At 41.1% G+C, this 9,641-nt stretch overlaps 1 protein-coding gene across 9 annotated transcripts in view; it reads left to right on the top strand.

Annotated features, from left to right (window-relative positions):
- Positions 1–9,641, top strand: part of AUTS2 (activator of transcription and developmental regulator AUTS2) — a 1,093,480-nt gene that overhangs the window by 835,718 nt on the left and 248,121 nt on the right. The window lies entirely within an intron of this gene.

Genomic DNA, 9,641 nt, shown 5'->3' with positions numbered 1-9,641 from the left:
TCGGGAAATGGCCAAAGAAGATGTGATCTTTCCTCAGGGTATTCTCTACTGTACTCTCCATCACATGCCAGTGAGGGAGTTGTTGGCATCTAGGGTGAGACCCTATACGTCCCCACACATCACAAACTAGTAGCAAAGTTGCTTTGCCGACTAAGTACCAGTAACCCTCACTATCACCTTCAAACCTGAAACATGTCCCCACACATTTTTCCAGGGCTCCCTGAGAAAAGAATAAAAAAGAACCCAGGATAGAAGTGCCTATGAGTGCTCTATAGATAGAGTGTATATATCCAGTTATTTCACTCAAATGCACGACTTAAGTGTTCAACACACTTGGAGAGAGCTGGACCAAGCACATGAGGTCCCAAAGATGGTGCCTGATGGTGGCCCAGCACCGTGCCACATGTTAGCCCAACTATGCTGGCACTTACTAGATCTTTTTGTGTCACCAAATACTGACATTGTATATAGAGATAAATTCCAGTTCTAGAATTAGATTTACAAAGTCAATAAACTGTAATGTGTGTCTGTGTGTTTGCAATGATCCATATATGGGAACCAGACAGTTTGAAAATTAGCCCAAATACACAGGAAATTTGTGCATACCAATGAAAAACTACTTTTTTAAAAACACATTTCCCCTTATTTTTTTTTGTGTGTGTGTTTTATACCAGCCATCTCCCCTTTGCTAAATAATTGAGATTGCTTTTTAGTTCAGCTAGCTGGTAAAGAATTTATAATGAAAACAAAACCTATTCTAAATTTTTAAATCTGAGATTTTCATTAATTCGATAATAAGTCTTGAATTTTAAGTTCCGTTCTAAAAATCTCTATGCTTTTCTCTGTATTTAGACATTTCTCATCTGCCACTTTGCAGGTTGCTGCACATGAGTTGAGCACATAGATTTGTTATAAATTAAATATTAAAGCTTTATAGACTATTTTTATTTCCTTCAGCTTGCATACCCTCTTGCAGCTCTAATAGCCACATGCCCAAGTCTTGAAAGGAAGTCAAGTTTAGAGAAGTTTAATGAAGAGAGTTTACTGAATGGAATAAGCACTGTAATAGAATGGTACTGACCCCCCCCCCCCACACACACACACACACCCATATGCCACACTATCGGAGGCCTCTGTTGAAGCTATTCTGGAAAATGTCTATTCTCGCCAGAAACTGCCCTGCATTGTCAGTGAGAAAGCATTAGGTGCAGGTGTCAAACATGACTAATGAGGCATGAGGAGTCGACAGCAAAATAACAGAGATTATAGGTACAGAGGACTTGTGACTGAAGTGTGAATAGCAGTGTAGATGTGTGACTGACACAGAAAGAGGGAGACAGGCACTAAGGAGCACTAGCTATCATGCTTGTGGGAAGGATGGACAGTTTCAGTTATTTGAATGATACCTTCTCATATGATATAGAAGGTTAGGAAAAAAAACTAAGTTGTTTCGCTCTTTAAATTGTGAGGTTCCTGCTAGTGTTCAAGGCTTGACTTCAACATTTCCAAAATCTTCTGAGTCGAGCCAAAGTCATCTTTTTCTGTTGTTACATTTACGCAACTCATTTTATTTTGAAACTGTCAGAAAGGGTAAAGCATGGTTTGCTCTTTAACTTTTATGTCATTAGAACATCACAGTAGTCGTGCAGTGCTCATAGGTATATACTTCCCTTCAAAGCCATCAATTGGTATTATTAATTAGGTACAGCTTTACACATGAAAGAAAACTGATGCTGTGTTCTGCTATTCTGGGACTCTCTGCTATTCAGGAACTCAGATTAGCACAGCCTGCCTTCAGGAAGCCTGTACTCTAAATGCACGAGACCAAAAGAACAAGAAAAAACTATCAGTTTAGCTGTGACAAAGGCCACACAGACTGGACCAAGGCTCTACAGCAGTCAAGGATTTGTAGAGTTAGCAGGGCTAAGGCTGACTCTGGTGAACCCTGCATCACCAGTCAGGGCATCTTTCTATACTGGCTATACAGTGCCCTACTCAGGACCGTCGCCCTACCGGTCTCTATTCCCTATGTGACAATCAGTATCTGCATTTGCTCTCTCACCTCAGGGGAGACCACCAGAGAGATTAATTTTAAAGACAACTTTTTGGATGAGAAGCAGAAATTTAGGTGAGAAGGAAGAAACAGAAGCAAGATGAAACCAGGCAGGGGATGGTTTCCTCTCATGGTCTTTTTTACCACATTTCTCAGAGCAGAGATGAAGATGAAGTTAACGTGAGGAATGTTGAGCTTCCTAAAAGCAGCTCCAAAGGACAGACCCAGGACAGGTTTCTAAACAGCTGTTATTCAGATTAGAGGCGAGGACTTGATGTATTGCTCCCATTAGAACATGTCCTAATGGAAAGGGCCTGCACTTCCTCTGGGTCCCAGCTGAATTAAACAATTGGAGTATTTTAAATCGAGGGTCATAAGTGTCAACAAGATGGAGAGCTTTGCCTCTTGATTAAAAGAGCCCTATAAGTTACTTAGGAAGTTCTCACTTGCACAGATTGCATATGACTCTTCTGAACCATGGCTATACCTGGGTAAATCTAGTTATCCTGCAGAGAGAAGCAGCAAGGAACAAGACTACAAATACAGGTGGTGACTTGAAGTCATGCACTCCAAGATCCTGCTAACCTTAGTGTAATGGAGACGGTGCCTCTCAGATTTCTCTGTCAGATTGTTCCCATGAGCATATAATCCTGGCAGACTGGGACTGGGACCCACATGGCACACTTCCATTTCATAACATTTGTGTATGTTTCTGTATCAGTAATGTCTTAGTGACTCATCAGGTTAATTCTTTCTAGGCTCAGAGTAAAAGTAATGCTCCTGGACCAGGTGCTGTCCTTGCAATTGGCGTCCATCCTGGCACACTGCTTTGCACCCAGTTGAGTATATCTGGGCCCCAGTATATCTGGAATCTGGTACAGGGAGGCCCCCAGAGCCGCAGATACAGTCTGAGTCCAACACAGTCCCTTGGATTTTACCCCTTGGACTGAAGAAAATAATGCAGGAGCCAGCTGTGGTCAGAGGCTGCAGATTCTCCCAGAATGGAGGAAGAACAGAAGAAAAGCTGGGGGAGGGGAGGGCTTGTTGGGAAGGGAGAGCGAACAGAGCCTGAACAGCAGCAGTAGTGAGGGCAGCAGCGTCTGGCGCAAGAGGCGACAGATGTCTCTAGGTAGATGCCCTTATGGCAACTCTTCTGGAAAGAGTAGAAAATCCCAGTAATATTAACAGGGCTACAACAAATGAAAATTGGAAAATAAACAGATGGAACATGGCTCATAGTTTAGCGTTTATCATCAATAATTCTGAATCTGCATGTGAATATGGCTAACTGTAGTCAAACCATCTGCCTTTCACTTTAAGATACTGTGTGGAATCCTACTCTCCACCAAGGGGGAGAAGATGGGGGAGATGTAGAAGGCGAGAAAGGGAAGGAGGGAGGAAGAGGGAGAATCATTATTCTCAGCTGTTCTGTCAAAACAAACGTGATTGCGCCTTCTGGAAAGGTCAAGTGCAGATGGACACCATCCATCTCTAGAGACCAAAGCCAGCAATCCCACTGCTCTTTCCAGGCTTAGGAGGACCCCTCCTGGCTGCCCTTCTGATTTCAAGTGTAAGCACCTTAAAGGCAGGCTGGTGTTTCCTTCTCATAGGCTGCGATTCATCATCCAGTTCTGATCCCTGTAAGGAAAATTAACTAAATGCATTGTGCATCCCTGGCCATGGTGTGTTCTCCCCTGCGTCTTTCAAGTATAGTGGACACACAACCAGAGCCCAACTTGTGCTTTGAACATGAAAGGTCATAAGAGAATTTGAAAGAGTTTTGTCCTGTCCCAGGGAATCGGAATCTGTTGAAACTGGAATCTTCAAGATAGGGGATTGCTGATGCTGAATGATCACCAACACCCCAAAAAAAACTCATCTTAATCAATCACTTATTTAAAAATTAACTTTTTATTTAGAAGGCAACATCATAACAACCTGAAGGAAATAATTAAATGGGAAATCATCCATAAACTCAGTTGTAACCTGCTCTACCTCACATGTTCCCTTTTTCTAGACCATCCTGGGAAACATGAATAAAGCTTTTATCACTTTGTGAACTCTTCATAAAGGATACCATATCTCAGGTGCAGATGAGTGTGTAATTCTTTTTTGTTGTTCTTTTTAAACATGACAGCAACTGGCTTTTTTTTTTATTGAGTTTTCCTGAACATTAAAAAAAAAAAAAAGTAAAACATAAAAAACACCCAAAAATACCTCAGGTGGGGTTCTGGAAAGTGTGTACTCGTACGTGTACACCTATAGCTGTGATGAGCGTGCATGTGTGTACACAAATACCAAAGGTATTCCAGAGGCTTAATTTCTTAAGTGTTGACTACTGTTTGTTCATACCCCAGTAGTGTTAACAAGCAGTAGATTGTTAGTGACAATCACACTCTCTCTAGCACTTACAGCAGAAGGCTTGATTTAATCGAAGAACTGTCATTTATTATTCTGTTGTGCAATTCCAGGGGGGTAGCTAACTGATCAAGCTCTGCCTCCCAGGAGCAGAGGGCTTTTTTTTTTTTCTTTTTTGTTATGTCTAAATCCTCAATACAAATTGCAGTATTTCTGGACTCCCAGCGGGACCCATTAGAGCCTGTGGGGCATTAACGATCATTAATAGTGCTGTCAGAGAGGGGGGAGGCAAGGAAAGAAAGAAAGGGAGGGTGGTTGAAGGGAGGCGAGGGGGTGCAGAAGAGCAGCCAGGGAGTTGCTTTTTCAGAAATAGAAAATGAATACATCTGCTTTGTTCACGGTGCCCGATGTTTGATGTTTGTTAGCAGGCATCTTTAATTATATGGGTTATTATCAGTCAGGTATTTATTTCCTTGCACTGAAATCTTTCAGTTGCCTCAAATCCTTTTTCCCCTTCTACAATCTACCCCCTACCTCCCGAATAACTTCTCCTGCCCAAAAGCCATTCTTGAATCTCTACCTCCAGAAATGAAACAGAGGGTAAATGAAAAAGTGTGAGTGACTCCTTTTAAAACAGTGTGCATGCCCTAGCGAGCACATGTTATGGTCATAATTTACTATCTTGCCTGTGATGTCCCATTAACTGTGATTCCTTTTTAAGCATTTAACTATATAGTAGTCAGGTAGAAATGTTTTAATCACTTACTAACTAGCTTACTTATCAGTGCTGTGGAGAAAGGACTCAGTATTCATTAGGATAACATGCTAATGTTTGCATTTTAAGACTACTGCTATTTTAATCGAAAGAAACCCTGACTTGGGATCTTTTTCAGAACTGGAGCCTTTTTTCAAAATCCTAAGTCTGTCCCTCACCTTGGCCTCTTTTATGTTTGTATATTTTCCTCCTATCATTTTATTTTTCTTTTGAATCTCAGATTATGGAAATCTAATTTGCTCTACCTATTATAGTCCCAAAATACAGAAAGGAATTTTCCCCAAGTAATAATAATAAGTGTGTATTACACATTCATTCCTTTATTCATCCCCACATTGTAAGCCTATCCAGTACCAAACACCAGGCTTGACACAGGAAACGTGGCAGATAAGGAAAATCCAGGGCACATCCCTGTCCATGTGGGGCCTCTGGTGTGGTGGGAAACGTGAGCTTTATTCAAGAATCACACAGAACCACCTGGAACAGTACTGTGATGCACACACAAGACCAGCTCTGAGATGTGATGATCCGGCACTCTGATGCAGGGAGGAAGGCTGGGTATGGAAGGGACAGTTGAGGAGTATAAAGGAAAAACAGATGAGTGACTGCCTTGTTCCAGATACTAGGGTAAATGTTTTTGCATGATTTGATTCAATTAATTCTTACAACATTTCTAGAGTAGAGGGAGGGTTCACTGATTTACAGATGAGAAAGGTAAAGCTTTGAAGAGAATGAGTTACCTGCCCTATCCAGGGTAAACCCACAGCACAGTTCATGGCTAAATGAGGCCCAGGTGCCAATACTTTGCCCGAGATAACTATTGCATATTGTCTTTTTCACATCCATTGTTTTTTGTTTGTTTTATGTTTTGTTTAGTTTTTTGATCCCAGATCAACTCAGCTCATTGAGCCATTCAGCTCTTACCAAGACCTCAGAATTATGTGAGTGCTGTGCACATGACAGAGGCAAACACTTGGCTTGCTGGTGGCTTCCCAAATTAGGCAGGAAGGACAGATAAGTGAGTTAGGACCCTTGGTCCACAATATATGTGGAAGAAATACCAAGGTTCTTTGCTTTCGTAACTTCATTTTCTATTTACAACAGTATCTCTAAAAGGGACTTAATTCTTTCCTAATGCTTCCTTTATCCCCAGAGCTGTGCCGCGGTTCTTTATGTTACCTATTACCAAGAGATTGCGAAGTTTGGAAGTCATCTAGGGTTTATGTCCCTTGGCTGACTATTCCAACAACCCTCATCTCTATCCCCATGAACACATTGGGAACCTGCTATCGCCATTTTGGGGAATTCTTGCTTTCTTCTCTGCACTGCCCCCAAAGAAGGCCTGGTGCACTAATAGTCTAAAAAACAGACTTCTCTTTGCCTCTCCATCAAGGTGAATTTTTTCCCACTCATTGTAAAGCCCTTCTTCACATCTCAGGCAGCAGAATTCTTTCCACAAACTTAATCTTCCTATTGAAATAGGTTTTGGTGCCATTTAAACTCGGTGCCAGAATTCTTAGCAAGAAAAACTAATTTTCCTTTTCTCCAAGATAAAGAAGACTTCAGTAACCAAGTGTTCCTAGAAAATATGGGGAAACATTTTCATTCCATGGTCCCAGGAACAGAGGTTCTCAAAGTATGGTCTAGGTATATTTGGGAAAGAGGAGGCCCCCAAGACCCTTTCAAGAATTTGACAAGGTCAAAATTATGTACTTCATAATAAGAATACATTATATCCCTTTTTTACTTGCATTCTTTCACAAATGTACAGTGGTGGTTTCCAGAGACTATATGACATGTGATTGAAACAGATTGAATCCAAAAGCAGATACGAGAATCCAGCTGTCTGTTACTCAAGCAGACATTAAGGAGATTTGCAAAAATGTAAAACAGCGCCTCTCAATAATCTTTTTTTGTTTTGGAGCATAGTTATTTATCATGAAAATGTGTTGTTTGTTAGCATATAATAGGTTTATTATTGCTGTTTTGAAATAAATGACTGAACATTTAAAATTTTCTGTTTAAATTTTTAATAACTATCAGTAGACATGACATATGTAACAATAGCTTTTTGGAAGACCTCAAAAATTTTTAAGAATAGCAAAAGGTCCTAAAGTGAAAAAAATTTGAGAAATGCTGTCGTAGAGCAAAGTCAAGTATTAATAGTCAAGCTTCCATATGAGATGGACCTTGTCACATTGACAGTTTCCACTTTGGACTGTGTCAGCCAAATGAGAAAGAATTATTTGGGTATTTTAGTTCTCCCTCCCTCTCTGCCTCTTTTTTTTTTTCCTTCAGATTTGGGAGGCCATAAAATAGCCCCCCTAAACCTTGATAAATCACATACCCAGTTTCCCTGGAGCAGCGCCAACTTATGTCTATCTTTTGTTCTGGCATAATTATTAAGAACTCCCCATTTGACTCACAAAAGTGTCCCAGTTTGATTCATCAATTGTATGTCAGTCGATCTGAACCCCACACAGTTTCATGAACTTATAAATGATACTGTAAGCTACTAATCTTTCTGTAATTTAGAGGTAAGGAAGCACTGCATTGGATGGATTGGCAGGGGTGTGGCAGGAGCATGTGTTTGTTTGTGACCTCTTTCAGCTGTGGATGTGGGTCTCCACATTTAACTGAGCTCTGGGCCATCGGGCCTCCCTTGCCAAGGTCATGGTAGACCATTGGGCCTCGTGCGCCAAAAGCTCGTCAGCAACTAGCAATTCAGATGCCCCATGTAGCCATTGACGTTGGCGACACAGAGGCGTTTGCAGGTCTTTTTCTGGACATTGCTAAGCCTGCTGAATCTAAGATTTCAAATGCTGTTTTGAGCTACTTGATTCAGAGGTGAAGCCAGACCACTTGGAGGGAAGTGTGAAATTCTTGGAAGTTCTTCAACTCAGTTGTGACTCTATAAAAATTATCCAGAGGTCAGAAGCAAGGAAGCAGGTGATGACGACGCTTCATCGAGCCGTCCTACCCCACAGCCCTCGCTGATCAGGGGGCTGAGGCACGCTCTGAGCCCTATCTCCTTACCACTCTCCAGCAGGAAAATACCCTTTGCTTTTCATAGTTTTGCTTGTTTGGGGATGTACTTTAAATGCTCTCCCACACCCCAACCAAAAAAAAAAAAAAAAAAAAGGCCAAGATCCTTGTTAAACAGGAAACTTTTCTCTCAGGTTCTGGGCCTAGAAGCATGGAAATTGGAATTTTTCTGTAATTGACCATATGGTTAGTTTTACAGCTTTGTGAAACTGTAAATCTTTGGTAAAGGTGTAACCCAGCAGAAATGTCACCAAAGGAAATAATTTCCTTTGACTTTTCCTCTTGTTATTTTCCAAAGCTCACTTTTTAAAAAACCTATGAAGCTTTTGATAGATACACATTGATGAGTGAAGTGAGGGGGGTCACTAAGTCTTGGACAAGCGAGTGTGGCAGGGATCTATCAAGCAGATCCAACAGCTCCAGCCACATTCTGAGAGCTCGCAATTTGGCTTTTGCTGGTGCCAGCAATTACAAAAGAGGCCTACTCAGCTTTAAGCACTCAAGTGTTGATGGACAAAGTGCTAGTTTAACAGGTCTGTGTAATGGGGAACAGGTGAATAAATACAGGATTAGTGAGCCCTTCACAGTAACAGCCTTATTATCACATGTTATGTGAGGTTTTTGCCTCCATTTGACAACTTGGGTTGTGTGAAAATTTTTAAGTAACACAACATGTAAGAAACCCTTCATAACAAAGCATTGAAACAATTAATCAAGATTTATAAAATCTCTAGGTAGTAGTGGTCTGTCGACCAAAGTGGCTATTTCTGATCAGATCTACAGCCTTCTAAATGAATAAATGGAGATCACAGCCCAGAAGCCACAGCCTCCGTAAGAGGCACAATTGTTTTCCATAAGTGAAGACAGAAAAAGCCTGTGTACAATCAAAGAGCATTCCATTACTAGAGAGAGGATGTAATGAGGGGACAGTTTCTAGTCAGCCCAACCTATAAGGTATGTTATTTATCTCCCTGCCCTCAACATGGTACTAATACCCAAGGCAAACCACTATTGAGACTTACTCCACTGCTAAATGCGTATTGGAATCCATCTTTTGCTCTTAGGGAAGTGTTTTAAACCTAGCCTACCCTCCCTATTAAAAGGAAACACTGTGGCTATAGTGGTTATCTCCTTTGTATAAATTGCTCTATAGTTAATTGGATTAAACACTGTAAAGTTTTGTTTAAACTTTATATAAATTGCGGCTCCATACATATCCTTTTGAAAGTTGCTTTCTTAGCTACACATTATGTGTTTTTTTTTTTTTTTAAGATGTATTGATTTATGCATACAGGAACGGCGGGGGTATAGGCCAGAGGTGGGGGAGGGTGAGAAGATTCACCAGTGACAGAGTGGGGAGCAGAAAAGGCGGATTGACTGAAATACACTGCTGAGGGAAGCAGCAGGCAA

This window comes from Talpa occidentalis, unplaced genomic scaffold (genome assembly GCF_014898055.3).
Source record: "Talpa occidentalis isolate TD23 unplaced genomic scaffold, MPIMG_talOcc4v2.1 talOcc4.12, whole genome shotgun sequence".
In the NCBI taxonomy this organism is placed as follows: domain Eukaryota; kingdom Metazoa; phylum Chordata; class Mammalia; order Eulipotyphla; family Talpidae; genus Talpa; species Talpa occidentalis.
Note: the sequence above shows the minus strand (reverse complement) of the source record. Positions and strands in the feature narration are given on the sequence as shown.